This window comes from Telmatherina bonti, assembly GCF_933228915.1.
Source record: "Telmatherina bonti genome assembly, chromosome: 2".
Classification (NCBI taxonomy): Eukaryota; Metazoa; Chordata; class Actinopteri; order Atheriniformes; family Telmatherinidae; genus Telmatherina; species Telmatherina bonti.
The window spans coordinates 37658670-37673883 of NC_136620.1; the positions used below are offsets into that span (position 1 = coordinate 37658670).

General features: G+C 40.4%; 1 long non-coding RNA gene across 1 annotated transcript in view; it reads left to right on the forward strand.

Annotated features, from left to right (window-relative positions):
* LOC306771404 overlaps nucleotides 1–14398 on the forward strand; it is a 16113-nt gene extending 1715 nt beyond the window's left edge. The window contains exons 2-4 of the long non-coding RNA XR_013771761.1: nucleotides 8442–12822; nucleotides 13604–13663; nucleotides 13765–14398. This is a non-coding gene — a long non-coding RNA (uncharacterized lncRNA). The remainder of the gene's footprint in view (nucleotides 1–8441; nucleotides 12823–13603; nucleotides 13664–13764) is intronic.
* The last annotated feature ends 816 nt before the right edge of the window (nucleotides 14399–15214 follow it).

A 15214-nucleotide genomic window follows, 5' to 3' on the forward strand; every position in this document is an offset into this window, starting at 1 on the left:
GGGCTAAATTCTTCAACTCCTCTGACAAATAGAGTTAAACTAAGTGTGAAAATGCTCCTTGAAGAGCTGAGTCTTCAGCTTGCTCTTAAAAGTTTGGGAGGTTGTTCCACCATTAGAGCTGGTGATTTATTCCCACGTAATGGTAACACCAGGTGTCTTTAACTGGTGGAGCCTAACTGTGGAGAGGGAGAGTAGCTCTGGATTAAGGAGGGAAGGTAGACAAGAGCCGTTGGAGTAATTATTTTGTAAGCCAGAAGCAAAGCTTTGAATTTGATGCGTGCTGCGATCGGAAGCCAGTGAAGTGTGATTAGCAGCAGAGTGACAGCTGTCTGGGTTGGTTGAAAACCAGATGTGCTGCTGCGTTCTGGATCATCTGTAGAGGTTTAACCAAGCATGCAGGCAGACCTGCTGGTAAGGAACTGTAGTTCTCGATGCATGAAATAACGCTCAAGACATTATTAATATTATACCACAACAAGGCGGCACTTAACGCTATGAAGGAAGAACCGATCACAACTTCATATTGTTTATTGAAGCATTTTGGTTAGGAAAAGGAAGAAACATATCTGTCATGAATAAATGTAAAATAAGTCTGTTAAATCATGAGATCAAATAAACTGTTAAATAAAAAATAGATGAAATAAACCCAAATCAGTAAAATAAAAATGGGTAAAGATCTGTTTAATTAGAATTTAGATGGATTTAATCTGATCTCTGCTAAAGTCATCCCAGTTGAGGGTGTGTAAATCCATTAGTCCGGGGGAGGGGAGGAGGGTCCTATAACCTTGCTTTTATTAGCCCTTGTGATGGAGCCACTCCTCAGGATGAATCATTAGCAATCCGGCCAGTAGTCCCTTTCAGCAGTGAAAGTTAATCATTCCAAAGTCACAGTGCCGCGTCTTGCCTCGAGTAAGATGGTAGATCCTGTGCAACTCTGGCTTTGTCTGAAGCAGCAGAGCTTGCTCACTCCTTGCAGGGTTTGATGGACGTCGTCCTCTTTCTCCTAATTCAGGCACACATATGACCTCTAATTCTTTTGCATCAATCACAACGTCACTAGTGGTCAGAGCTCACAAGCTTCCAACTCTAGTCCGCCCTTCTGAGTTCACATAGCCCCGGGTTATGTCAGCATCAGGCTGTCTGCTGACTTCCTGGAGTCCTAGTTCCCCTAAAAACAGTTTTTATTTGTGCGAGTCCCTGGCTGGTTTTGATCCTTTGCAGCGCTGGCTTTCTCCTGCATCATGAGGCTGTTTCTACCCTCATTTAAATTAAAAATCAAAACTTTCCATCATCTTATGCCTTTCTAAGTATGATTATTCCCTTTAATCATAGTTGCTTGTTAATCAGAAAACATAGATTGTTTTATGCGATGATATGATCATTCATCTCCACATCTTTAATTCTCGCATGTAATTATTTTCTGGGGATAAACTTGATTTATTGGTTATTAACTGCTAATAATCAGCATTGATTGCAGTGCAGTTGCAGTCATGTGTCCATACAGAGTTCACAGATACATGATTTGTGCAGATTTGCACCCTGTTCGTGAAACTAAACAGTCAAATCGGACTATTTGTTGAAGGATGTGTGTCGCCATCAGCCCTCAGACGGCTCTGATTACTGAGTTTTACCTGCAGCAGGGAGTTCTCATCACGCCATACAACAGAATACAGTTGTGGGCAGCAGGTGTGGGCAGCTGGGTTGTGTTTTTACATCTGTTGCTTCGGCAACCGGCAGCTGCCCACGCCTGATGGTGCCCTTCTTGTAACCATGTGATTACACACACTGTGCACACACACAGCGGGACACAAGTCACAAGACAAGCAACAGGGTTATATGAGCACGCTCATGCCACTGCTCTTAAGCTAAAAGTAGTAATTATAACTATAAATAAAATACATTATAATTATAACTTCATTTTCCTGATAAAATGTTTTAAATATTAACAGCAGCCCTGCATGATATATGGAAAAAAATGCTTGTCCCACCCTGTTCGTGTGCAGCATGTTTAAGCTTGCATCATGCAAAACAGCCGCTCCAGACTCTAATCTCTGCAGAAGTGCACTGTTTAATCCTTCGCAGTTTCACGTAACAAGCTTCATCACACTGTCATCATGGCCACGTTTACATGAGAGTTTTAATCCCGAATAAAAGTTAATTCTGCTTTAAACTGGTGGAAAATGACCACGTAAACTCCTAATTCTGAATGGAAATGACAATTCAGAATGAAACTTATTTCTGAAGTAAGTAGCCGATTTATTCTCATTTTAAATCTGAACTGAGTCATTCCTCCATCATGTGAATGTTCATTCCGCTCAAAGTTAATTTAGATTGTTCTTCTCATGCTCTCATGTATTCCCCGCGGTCCTCTGCCTCCTGTCTTCGGTACTTTATCTTCCTTCTCCTCCTCAGCTGCTGAAAACAGTGAAGTAGTTCGCTTGTGGCGAGCTGGTGCTATACAACTATAATCAAAATCAAAGCAAAAATTGTACTAAATATGTGGTTTTCCATGTTACATCCAAAAAGACATGAAGCAGGAAGTGGAGTTTGTTTGTGTCCAATCAGAGCTTTTCTAAACCGAATAAATGTGTTTTCCATGTAAACCTCAGTTTGGAATTACTATTTCCATGTAAACTCGAAGTTGAATTCCTTTTTTATTTGGAATGATTTAGTTCTGAATTATTTCAGAGTTTAAAACATCATGTAACCGCATCATGATTTCTATCAGTGGGCTAAAAAGTGTATTAACACACAGAGAAAAGAAAGAAATGGTAAGTTAAATACACACCATCAACAGTATAAATGTGTGCAGGATGTCACTGACACGGCAGCTGTAATGTACAGGATAAGGTGGGATGTTTGAAAGTGCAAGTTCCAGCTTCATGTCATCATGAGTGTGTGTGTGTGTGCAGAGCAGAGAGGTGTGAGTGAGTGTGCATATTGCTGTTCAGATTGTTTTTAAGCTGTAAAGAGGAAACTGTCTGTGTCTGGTGCATGCATTTGGTTTTGCTGGAGGAAACGTGAATTATGGTGCAGATAAGGAAGAAGTTCTCCTTCCTCAACCTGTTGGTTAGATGTCTAAAGGGTGGTTTAGATTATTTATTTAGAGGAGGGTGTATGTGTTTGTCTCCTGTTCTGCGTTGAAACTTCCTGCTCCGTCTATACTAAAGGTTGTTAATCGAAACTGTTTAACTGCATGGTGCAAAACATCCAAACACACTGAGGGCCACAATCTGCAAGTCTTTCTCTGCTGCAGCATTGAGAGGAGCATTTTATGGTTTAGTGGCTTCTGTCGAGGATTGTTTTGAAAAATGAAGTATAATTAGCCAAGTAGGGACAATAGAGAGAGACGCAGAGATTGAACTGGCCTTGTAGAGTTCATTCCAGGATAACAGTTTTGGCTGAACTTCTAACTCCAAGAAAAATGTTCAGACCAGTTGTAACTGGATCTGTCTTGCTTTAAACAGCAGGGTGGAGAGATGACTCAAACACATGGCCGAGATTTTTTTTTTTCCCAACCTGAAAAATGTTTCAAGCAAACAAAAATATCTGGTGTGAAGCCACTGCTTAACCTCAGTGAAGCAACCGCAGACTGATACATGAGAAAGAATCATCCAATTCTGGCAGTTTGGTTGATTCCACCAATGTTGTGGAAGAAAGATAATTACCATAGCAACCACGGTCGTTTTCTGAATTTCAAAGAAATATCTTAAATCAACCAGTAAGAGTAACTTTACTGTAGTTTTGCTTTGAGGAAACTGTAAGAGAGGCAAGGTCAAATTTAGTAAATAAACAGACCACAACTGATGTGGTTACTATGGAAACCAGAGAGCTTCTTTGTGATGGTCACAGACTCACCATCTGGCCAGTTCTGCTGTTGGTTTGGAAAATGCAAACTATGGCTGCTTGTGTGAGTAAGCCCAAGTTTCTGAACTGTTGTGGGAAACCACAGATGGATGATTTTGGTTGCTCAGTCTCTGGGCTCCCTTAGATTCCCCATATAACCTCCTAGCATGAAATGTGAGACGATGCAGGCTGCACTGTCAGGAAATTCCCAACAGCTGTTTCCTTCTGTTTGCTCAACCCCATCCTAGTGGCTGCTGGTTTAGCGGAACACAGTCCCAGTTTCCCTCTGGGACTTGGGGGGTCTCCAGTCCATATACTGCACAGTAGGTCACCACTTTTTCCTGGCGGGTGTTTGCTTGTGGCTTCTCTTCTTATTGCAGCACATGCAAGATTGCCTTACAACCCCGCCTTGTATTGGTTTATTTTTGTGTGTTTTTTTTTTGTAAGGCCAATATTTAAGTGAAGCTGCAAGAAAAGTTCAGAAGATGAAGAAAGCAGGTGTGCATAAAGCTTGATCACAAGTCTGGATTATCATGATATAAAAATAAGCTATTGGTGAATGTACTCTGTAACGTGATTAACTCCCAATGTAAGGTCTCAGTTGGGACCTTTATTTGCTACCTTCATAGGAAAGTGAACAAAAAGAGGACTTTTTATATCCTTAGAGCATGATAAAAGAAAGTTGGAGGATGGGTGGAGGCTATGATTGTGACCAGGTTGCAGGGAAAAATGTCAAGACAGAATTTGAAACTGCTGGATCAAGCTTTAGTAACCCAGCATCTGTCTGGAATCTGAACTCTCTTCAGCCAGCTAAAGACAGTCTCGGCTCGACACTTGTCCCAAATTCTGCCACGTTTTCTTTCTTTTCCTCATCTCTTTGGATAATGTTTGTCTGCCTAATCACTCATGGTTCACATTCACAACATTTCTTCACAATAACACGATAAGAAGTGAGGTAAAAGTTAAAAAAAAAAAAAAAAAAAAAAAGACAAGTCAGCAGCAGTCAGTAGAAAGCAGCAGTTCTAAGGAGTGTTTCATGGTCAAAATAATATTATTGCCTGATTCATAACACACTCACAAAATGGGACTCTAGACGTCTAAGCTTTGTCTGGCCTCTGTCCTTGAGTGGCGGACACATGGTACCCAAACCTGACCATCATTCCACGCAAGTCCAGATGCCGAGGAACCGTCATGAGTCATTGTATTCTTTTAAGCAGATGAATTTATAATGTCCTATATTAGGAAACCAACAGATTGAGTTGGAAAATCCAACTCAGTCTTCCATCCTGAGCAAGCACACAGGCGACAGTGGGAAGGAAAAAAAACTCCCTTTTAACAGGAAGGAAACCTCCGGCAGAACCTGGCTCAAGGACAGGCAGCCATCTGCCTCTGCTGTGTGGGGGGGAAGAGGACAGAAAGACAACAAACAACAGGAACTGCTACTCCCGGCCAGGGAGACCTGCTGAGACAGGAGACATACATGTTAATGATGCAACACTGTTATGGGGAGGGGGTAAAAGAGAGAGAGCGAGAAGCTCAGTGTATCAGTAAATGTCCCTCAGCAGTGTAAACCAATAGCAGCATAACTAGGGGATGCTAACCATCCCTAGCTGTAGGACTTATCAAATCACATCAAATCAATCTGCTTCCCTAACACTAACTGGGAGCTTATTCCATAAGAGAGGGGCCTGATAACCAAAGGCTCTGCCTCCTGATTGCCGTGGAAAAACTTTGCAATTTACGTCCCACTCTGTAATCCAGAGCGGGATCAGTGGCGGATTTGGCTGTTCATTGTGACTGTAGGTAGAGTCGTGCAGGTGTTCTCTCTGCTCCTCTGACTGGCTGCAGCTGCAGCCGGAGCGACTGAGTGCTTTAGGACGGGGAGAGACTCTCGTTCGTGACAATAACTTTACAATATGTGCTTTAAAGTCAGTCGCCAAAACACCAGAAAAGTCTCCAATAACTCCAGTAAAAGTCGCTAGATTTGTCGTTTTTCACAAAAAAAGTCGCCAGATTTAGCGAGAAAGTCGCCAAGTTGGCAACAGTGGCTACACGCTGCCTCTCATGACGTAGCACATAGCTCACGTTATGTACGTAACTAGGTGCACTTGCTTTAACTCTCTGTGCAAAGCGGTGGAGAGTTGAGGAAGAGGGAGAAAACCCCGCCCACAGCTAAAAACAACTGCGTGACAACAGGATACTCGAATATGATGAATATAGGCATTTTCTATTTCGCACAGGGGACTAGCCACGATATCTCGAGTATATTCGATATATCGCCCAGCCCTACCTGGTTGTGGAGAGCTTTATATGTAAGGAGAAGGATTTTAAATTCTGTTCTAGATTCAACAGGCAGCCAATTGAAGAGAGGCTAAAACTGGAGAAATATGATCTCTCATGCTGGTTCTGGTCAGGACTCTGGCTGAAGAATTCTGGATCAGCTGAAGGCTTTTCAGGGCATATTTAGGACAGCCCAGTAATAGAGAGTTACAGTAATCTAGTCTTGAAGTAACAAAAGCGTGAACCAGTTTTTCTGCATCACTCCGAGACAGAATGTCTCTAATTTTGGCTATATTACGTAAATGAAAGAAGGCTGTTTTAGTAACCTGCTTAATATGTGGGGCAAAGGACAGGTCAGAGTCAAATATAACTCCAAGGTTTCTCACTGTAAAACAGGAAGCTAAAGTAATGCCATCCAGGTTCATTACAAAACTGGAAAATTTAGCTCTGACTTTTTCAGATCAATTATATCACAGATATCCCTGTTCTGTATTGCCAAGTACTCAAAATGTGCTTGTACTCAGTTTGAAAAATGTGCTCTTAGTGCATTTCTAATTCTTATGCAAAATTCCTGTTTTTCTGTTACTAAATGTCATTTCATCAAACATCCATAGTGGTTTTCTTTGTGTCTGCATTTATTTTGATAGATAATCAGTCAACATTGGTGTTCTTGTGGTACAAAACCACAAAAAATTAAAATTAATAGTAAACAAAGCTGTTTTAAAACAGGAATATTGAAATTATCAGACGCTAAGGGTGGATTCATACCAGGATAGTCCCATAGACTCAGTAAATTGCGGTGGGCTGAGTTAAGTTCTACCACCTTTTGTCCTACCAGCATGTATGTTTTGGTTGTGTTTACCCAGAGTGCACTTTGCTCTAATCTGCCTGCCTGTATTTAATCCACCTGAAGCAGACCAATATTTTCATTTGTAAGCCGACTCAGATTTTAATCACAATAACAGAAGAAGCTCTACGCTGAAATATCAGAGGGTTTATACTTATAAGATGATGTTAACAGAGGAGGGACGTCTCCTCCCCCAACCAAACCGACCTTGGTTAGGAAGTTGCCACTTTCATCCTCCGAAGTACCCCGAAAGAGACAACAGAGCATAAGAGTTAGATTGGTCTCTATTGTGTAGTGTAAATTTAATATTAGTAGATAATATACATTGACAGCTGTAGAGGACTGGAGACAGAGCTTGAACTTTGACACAACACAGTCCGTTATATATGCTTCAACCATTCTTCCTGGTCACGTCCACACACAACTCAATCAAATACAAATGCAAATACAAATACGTCAATACAAATGTAGCACTAGAAATAAACACTTTTCTCAGACAGGACCTCCCTGTTCCTAAATTGGATTATAGCCATCTGCTAATCAGACTGGGTGGCACCTGCCTGTTCATTTCAAGTATTTTTCATGTTATGAAACTCTATTATCTTATTTACATAAAAGTTGGACATTAGATCTGCTTTTGATGTACTTTTCCTAAGTTCATTTTGACCTGACTCCAATTGAATACATTTTATTCTACTACAAACTGAAAAGAAATGACTAAGTTGTTTTTTCTTTTACAAAGTGACAGCATTGAGTTATATTTTTGGAGGTTCTTTGTCAGGACTTTGTACCAAATGTGACAAAATTTCAATGTAAATCTAAATGGTTTTAGTGTAAAACTCACTGGTTTGAACAAATGGCATTAATTAAATGAGTAATCGTTATATGGTAAGAGATGGAGCTTGGGTTTGACTGTAAAATGTTTCCTTTTACACCAAAAAACTCTTTACTTATTTTTACATGTTAAATATCAAGCTTGTTTTTGTTGCTTCGCAGACCTCACTATGAATGTATCACAAGTTCCGCCAACCCCAACATAAAAGGACTCTTTAATCATTATCTCATGTTCCCGGAGGTTCATTTTCAGCCTCTTTACCTTTAAATTTGTTTAAATTAGCACTGTTACGAATGTCATGCATTCCACTGTATAGTTTGACTATAAAAAGAATTAATCTTTGCTATAGAGATTGAGACAGAAACTCAAAGGTTGTATAAGATGCAGTCAAATGCAATATTTGGTTGGTTACCTCAATTTGGCAAACCAAAAACTAGGTTGCACTTACTTTATAGACTTGACAAACTGTAACCTCACCCTAACCTAGTTTCTACAAATGCCCCGAATCATGGCACTTGCATATTGCAAGAATGTAAAAAAAATACTGTGTCAATATGCTTGAGAAACCTGCAACTGTAAAATGCAATGTTGGGTATTTTATTCTATGTTTTCTTTTTTCAATCCTTCTTTCAGGAAAGTCTTCCTCCCAAGAATTAACGGAGGACAAAAATGCATTCTTTTGCACAGATGAATGGGCAACATCAACAAGTTGGAACACCCTTACAAGCTTTTCAAGCAGGTGCCCCCCTTGCCCAGGATGCAACGAGAAATCACCTTTGGACTTCAGCGAACAATACAATAAACTCAGGTATCCAACCATCTGAGAGGCATAACATTACCTCATACAATAAAGCTAATTCTAATGGACATTTGGAAAACTGGCAGACATCTGCAGTCTCTAATCAGGCAGTTAATTCTCAAAATGCAAAAGCTGTTAAGCATATCTCACAAATCGTTCAGTATTTGCAGTCTACTGAGAATTCACAAAATGGAAACACTTCTCAATCAGCTATGAATGGATTTCCGTCCTCTCAGCTGCAAATCTTTCATCAAAATTCAGCAAACCAGAGACAGCAAAACCCAATCAACACAAATGCTACCTTCCTCCAGCAAAACACCGCTCAGCTACAAACTTTTCATCAACCAACAAACCAGAGTCCACTGAACACAGTCATTACAAACTCAACATATGCCCAGCAAAATGCCTCTCAGCTGCAAATTATTCTTCAGAATAATACAAACCAGAGACTGCAAAATACAATCAACACAAGTGCCTCCTTCCACCAGCAAAATACCACTCAGCTACAAACTTTTCATCAAAATTCAGCAAACCAGAGTCCACAGAACACAATAAACCCAAATACTGCCTACCCCAATCAAGATAAGTCATCTTTTTGGAAACTTTTGCTTGCTGGTCAAGCAATATCCACTTCCCAACCAAATGGAGTTCAGCACTGCTTGTATCAAAATGCAAATGGCAGCATAACAAAAGTTGTTTCAGCGTATACTACTGCAGCTTCTTCAAGTCCGCATACACAAGTGGTTAATTCAAGCATACTGGTGCCTGGTGGAGTACATAACCCTCAGGCAGCTCATAATCAGATTCCAAAACAGAGCCATATTGAGCGAAGATTTTCTCCAAGCTATCCATCAAGTCATTGCATGGTAACATCTAAGTCTTCTGGAGTTAACAGCATGACAGCACAGCCATCAAACACACAGACTTTGTATGCCTCGAACATGAGTCAGAAAACTCAACATGCTGCTCAAACAGGCTTTCCATGTAAGAACTGGACAAATGCGAACTCTAGTAAGACACATTCAATGAGCCAGTCTATAGCCAGGTACGTAGGAGCAACAATTGGGCTTTCTACACATCCTAATGTTGCACCACAGCAAATGCCCAGACCCAAAGAAACCACCAACAGCCAATGCATGTTGTCTACTGCTGGCTCTGATAGTCGCCATCCTCCTCCTCCTCCTTATAGCGTGCATAGTGGCGTGGTGAGACAGTCTAATTGGAACATGCAAACTGTGAGCTCTGTTTCCTCCCCTGGAAGTTTTAATATGAATGTCAGCCGGTCCTTACCTCTCCACTCTGGCCAATCTACGCCTCAGAGCATTGTGTCAAGGTCACAGTACACTGTAAATACACAACCTCTCCAAAAATCTTTACCACATGTTTCAAGTGTCACCACAGAAGAAACTGGAGATACAAGAGGTGAGGCAGACCAGGCATGTCTTCCATACAAAGATTTGCCCTCAAGAGGAATTCCAGTTGTATCACTAAACAAGACACCCCAACTGATAAATGCACCTACAAGAGTGTCAACACAGAACATGTCCTATCTAGCAAAACATCCAGAATTGTTGAACATTTTGGGGTATTCCACTCAAGTCCAACAGAGTGATGGCTCTGCTCTGTCTACACCTAGTCACACAGGTGCAAGGGTTGTTGCCGTGGTGCAACCACTGTCTCAGGAGAATGCTGTTACCTCTTTGAACAGCACAACCTGGGACTCTGTCACTGACCCTGAGAAAGACTGCATTTCGCCTGAGGTGGCAAAACAAAGGGTGGCAGAATTTATGGCAGAACAATCTTGTCTTCGTAAAGAAAACCCAAATAAAACTAGCTCTAATAAAGAAATTTCCAGTGATGGTACAGTTTTAAAGTCCTCAGATTTAGAACATCACAACCTGACTGTAACATCTGAGGTGGATACTGAAGCTGCAGCTGCTGCTGAACGCTCCTCAGAAGTAACAGCAAGTCAAAGCTCTCCAAAGGAGCGAAATAAACGGGCAACACCTCCCTCACCATCTGTTCCGGATCTTTCTTCACTTCCAACAACCCCTTGGACAGCCAAGGCTTTGTCAGAACTAATACTGACAATTGAAAAATCACAGAAAAAGCTGGAAAATGTTTCAAAGCATGATGAACCACAAATGTTAATAAAAGCAAAGTACAAAGAATGGTTTAATTGCTACAAGCCTGGCATTATGCAAGATTTTATCTCAAATGTTGAAAAAATCTGCGAATTGGTCATCAAGGAAGACACTGTTGTACTGTCACAAGTTAAGCGACACAAACTCAAGCACTACCATGTCCTCAGTGATGAGGAAGTCTACTCGGAACCACCTTACAAATCACTGTGGTTGAATTTAAATGATCAGCTAGATGACATAGATAAAGACTTTGGCTTCCCTTGGTTTTTCCGGTATCATCAATATGTGCACAATACTGATGGCCAGATGGATCAGGTGAAAATGGCTGACAGTGTTCCTGAACAAGTTGCAAATGAGGTGCCAAAGGCAGTCTTGACAGAATCCCAGTCCACTGACTTGGTTGAAGAAAAACAACCCCCTGATATTGAGACTCCTTCAACTCCTGCCTCGCCAAATCAATCAGAGAGCAATGATTTGACCAACTCACCTTACTCATTTAAAATTCATGTTTTAGCTCCAGAAGAAGCCAAAGTATTCTATGAACAAGTACAGAAAAGTGCGAATCAGGTTATCAATTATCAGGAACTGACAGCTGCTGTAAATAACTCTGAACAGAACGTGACACCAAAGAAAATGGGTGCTGCACCTATAGAGTCTGTTGATTTGATCAGACCAAAAAGTGACAAGATCGACCAGATTTGCTGCCTTGCAAAGCTGATGGAAATGCTGTCAGGATTAAGCAGACCATCTTTTAAATGCCAGTGCCAAGAGGATGAAAGTCATCCTGAAAATACTGCCAAGACACTTACTCTTGACCCTGACAGTCCAGGAAATACCCAGGAGGACAGCTGTCAAATTATATCATTAAGTAGCACTGACATTTTCAAGGAATTCAGTCAAATCATTGACTTAACTGTCAATGACGACAAACTTCTCTCATCTTCTTATCGAGAGCCAATGACCTTTTCGGACGAAAGCTACTGCATCCAGTCAGATGTTGGTGAAAGTGACAAAGATGATGATCTTTCCAACAGGGATCCTGACCTTTCAAGTGAGACAACGAATGTTGCCAATGCAATGATAGACCCTGTGGACGAGTGTGCACAAGAAGAGTTCAAATCAACAGAAACCATGCAGTTGAGGGCTATAGTCATCGGTGCCAAACAAACTCAAGTTGCAGAATCTCCCAGCACTGAAAATGAAGTCTGCTTTCGAATGTCAGACCAGGAAGAAAAGGACTGTGAAGTGCAGCTCCTACCTACAGTTGTGGCAGAATCTTCTTTACAATCCAAAGAGGATGGAGAGGCTACTAATCAAACATCTTCCGGCCAACATCTTGAATGTAAAACTCTTCTAACAACTCAAAAAAGACAAAGCAGTCTTGATCAGTATTTCACATTATTAAATGAACCAAAGAAATGCAAAGTATCTGCTGATTTGGACTTGCAGAATGTCTCAGATGTTCAAGCCTCAGAAGAAAAAACTGTTGAACTGGTTCTGTTTGGTTCTGCAAAACATGAAGGAAGTGCCAGTGGAACCAGCGACATATCATGTCCATCTTATGAAAACCTTGAACCTCCAACAGTTCTGTCAGTGAATCTCAACCCTTCGAGGGAGAATTCTGTAGAAGCTTCCAGTGCACCAAAATACTCTGTCAAACAGGCAATCTATGAGAAATGGAGGAAAAGCTTTCCACCCATGACCCTTTCAGTGATAAGGGGGCACAGAAAGAAATGGAACATACAAAGAAGTTTTTCTGCTCCATTACCTACAGTGAGTCTAAAAAGGAGAAAGTGGTCAGGTCTGTCTGAAATTAATGTTTCTGATGGAAATGGCAAATGCCGCAGGAAGCGGAGGAGGAGGTCAACCTCCTGTCTGCTTAGCCCTAAAGAGGTGAAGAAGAGGAGATATAGCGTCGCACTCGGACAGGAGAGCAGAAACACTGAAAATGAAAGCCAAGATGCCATGCCACTCCAGGAGAACATAGTCTTGAAGTTCAGTGTGTTACCAAACACATTCAGCTTTATGGATGGATCCACCAGGAGGAATGAAACTGCTGATTCCACATCAGGTAATAAAAATGAAATAAGGAAGTAATTACAATAAAATTGCATGTCCATATTGAGAGGAGGCTTGGCTCTTTCAGACCCAATGTCAGTTCCCTTGAAACTTGTATTTCAAGTCACCGTTTAGTACTGAATCTACATCTAAAAGTTGATTCCAGCATTGACCATTGCAATGTTTTAATAAGCTCATGCTATGTCGCAGCATTAATTCCAATTTGGAGATCTATGCATTGTTTTCAACAATCTCTTATTGATGACTGGAGAGTTGGGTGTGTGTAAAGTCTTAAGCAGGTTCGAAACATCTCCTCTGGACAACTCATGCTCCCAGAATCATGGCATTGTTTTCTTGCAGTATGCCTGTGCCATCATAAAGGAAGAGAGAACTGTTAGATACTCAGCGAACTAATTCTTTGGGTACACAACATTATTGAACCTAGACTTGACTGACTATACCAAATTCAAATCATTTGCTATGTTAAACTCAGTCAAATTAAAGGCTTTTTTTCAAAGTAGAAAGTAAAGCTAGCCAGAGGGGAGGACGCTATCATGTCAACATTGTAAACAAAGATGTCAGGGAGAAATCCGATAGTGACCTGGTTGTTGTCTCGATCAAGTCATGATTTCTAGATCAAGTCTTATTTGCCACAGAACACATTTTGATCAAAGGTTAACTTAAAAATCTAGTAAGTGATCTACGAAATGTTAGCTTTTGCTTGTTTCTGTAATAGAAATGGTGAATGAAGTATATGATTATTTTGTTTTATTGAGTTTTCTTTTCCTTTTAAGATAAGCCAGATCTTGCAGAAGAAAAAGATTGGACCCCCAATAACGCTGTAGGGCCAACAGGTAACAAATAAAACTAAAACTACTGGTTATCTTATGTGTTGTTGTTTCGAAGTGAAAATTACTGTTACTCTTATACTAATCATTGTGAATGTACTGCACAGTACGACACTGGCGTCCAACACCTCAAAAGCAGTACTGGCCCCTACGTGTTTCCAGGAATGTCGACCTCTTCAATGAGTACCAGAAGAAATACAACAAGAGGAGGCATTCACCCCCAGAAAAAAGGCTTTAAATGTTTAGATTTTAAATATACTTGTTCACGATTTTTACTATTTTTTTAAGTATTATCCTTTTACAGTAGATGTAAGCTCTTATGTTTCTTGTTTGTTTTTTTTTTGTTTTTTTAAGAAAAGATGTGTGAACATTTACCTCATTGACTTCAGAGTCACTTTCTAACGCCTGACAAACTTTTCTATGTAAACACTTGCAGGCCTCTTGAGACTGCACCTTTTTTTTTAAAATACATGTAACTGTATTTCTTATGTGTGTCAGCCTTATCTTAGGCAGTTTTTGCATTTTTTAAAACATTTTTATACAAAGAAATTTTCTATTTTTTTATAGTTTAAAGTTTTCATTTTTCTAACTTTTACTTTATTGTTGGTTAATGCAAGCTGCTCGCCTTCCATTTCATGAGACATTTTTGTGTTGAACCGGGAGGCTGGCAGGTAAATAAAAACATTTGTTTGTAAATGTATGTTCAAACTTTAAAGGACTGGATGGGCATCTTGGTCAAACTTCCACAATTTTTTACTCTGGAAATAAAGTAACTTGTCTAAAGTTAATCAAGCTGCTGTATGTTTTTTGCTACTTCAGTTTATTGTCCTAACAGGTTTACTACTTAATGAAGTTCAAAAGCCAGGATGAAGAAACAGATTTACAGCAGATATTTTAAATTTGACATTGCTTGAGCTGTTCCAGGGATTAGGAGCTTCAACTGAAAGAAAAGACTAACTTGTACCTTTAGACTGAAAATAGGAACATCTACAGTCCTGAGTGGGAATGTGTCTGAAGGTTACTTTACATGGTTTATGTTGCCATTACAAATAACACAAAGCGGGTTTTTATTAAAGACCCATTACATAACTTTCTGACCTTAAAACTCTGCATCCTGGAATTGTTTGATGATACAGTGACATCTATCATGTGCATTTTTAGAGCCGCTGCTACAGTAGCATCCTAAGGCTGAGAAACCGTACCATTCAACTTATACATCCGGGACAAAATGTGACGTTGCAGCAGAGTTTCGCTTCGTGGTATAAGGAACTGGCTGTTTTGAACAAGTTGCTGATTCAGCAAAGAAACACAAGATTAAGATTTTAAGATTTTGCTGGCAAGAGAGAGCTAACAGGTCAGGTATGATGCAAGATGGATGCCAAATTGGCTGTAAATAGGGGGCGCGTGGCGGTAAAATGGTAAAAGTTCTGTAGTGTATCTTAAGTCATGCCTGGTGTTGGCTCTGTGAACTCGGTACCATTCTCCAACAAGAGGAGAAGCTAAAAATAGTGCCTGAAAGGGATGCTTATCAGGAACTTACAGCTACAGTGAGGACTT